Raw genomic sequence first — 1,219 nt, 5'->3', positions numbered from 1 at the left:
AGATAGAAACAAAATTTTGAGTAGTGTGAATGATAAGTATGATCCGTATAAGTCTTCTACTCAATCCCGATTCTTAGTAGTGAGTATTATTGTTCTCTTCTCTAGTTAGAAACAAAATTCATATGCTTTGTATAAGTTGGTTTATTAACTTGCATTCTTTTTCTTTTTAGATGGATTCCACACCATTTCCAGACAACATTGCCAAGGAGAAAGATGACCCAAATCTGATACCTGAGAGTGGAAACAAAAGGAAAGATGGTCCAGCAGATGGTGGAGGCTCAATACAACCGGACCAACCAAAGAGAAAGCCGAGTACAAGATCTACTGTTTGGGGACATTTCACAAGATTTGATGACAATGTTAAGCGATGTAAGTGCAATTACTGCCACAAGTCTTATGGTTGGATGTTATTGGCATGGTTTTCACATTTTTTGGTTGTTATTGACATGGTTTTAAACATTTGAGGATGTTATTGGCTTGTTTTATTTTAAGTCTCGGATTGTTCACATTTCCAAAGAACAATCGGGTATGAAATGTCCGAAACCTGTATCCGATTTATGAATATCCGACCCGAAGTCCGATCCGACATTTAATAAATTATCCGTATGGATATTAGAATCCATATCCATTTTACCTGATATCTGAATTGTCCGATCCGAACCCGCTCTGACATCCGAACGTCAATGCCTAATAATCTGTATGGATATTAGAATCCATATCCATTTTATCCGATACCCGAATCATCCGACCCGAAACCCGCTCCGATATCCAAACGCCCACGACTAGTTTTGCTTGTCTTTTATATTGTGTATGATTCCTTTACAAAGCAAATGGAATCTTTATCTAATTCCTTTACAAAACGAATGGAATCTTTATTTATGTGAACTTTGTGTGCAAACTTTGTGAAAGAAAGCCTAATCTTTCCCATTGGATCACACAAAGGCTATAGTATCATCATCAGATGAATTCAGTGGAATCAAACATGATTAAGCAGCACCAAAAACCACACTAAACCCCGTAAAAAGGATCAACTTTTACGTTCAAGACAATATATATCTAATCTGATCAATTCAGGTTTGTTCTCATACCTTCCAGTCTTCCACCATCGGGAAGTCAAAAAGTAACAAGCTCCAATAGTCACTTCGTAAAACCACATAACCTAATCAACAACCCAATTTCCATCTTCGCGAGAAACAGAGAGAAGCTAATTCAGGAAATA

Source organism: Camelina sativa, chromosome 7, assembly GCF_000633955.1.
Source record: "Camelina sativa cultivar DH55 chromosome 7, Cs, whole genome shotgun sequence".
Classification (NCBI taxonomy): domain Eukaryota; kingdom Viridiplantae; phylum Streptophyta; class Magnoliopsida; order Brassicales; family Brassicaceae; genus Camelina; species Camelina sativa.
Note: the sequence above shows the minus strand (reverse complement) of the source record.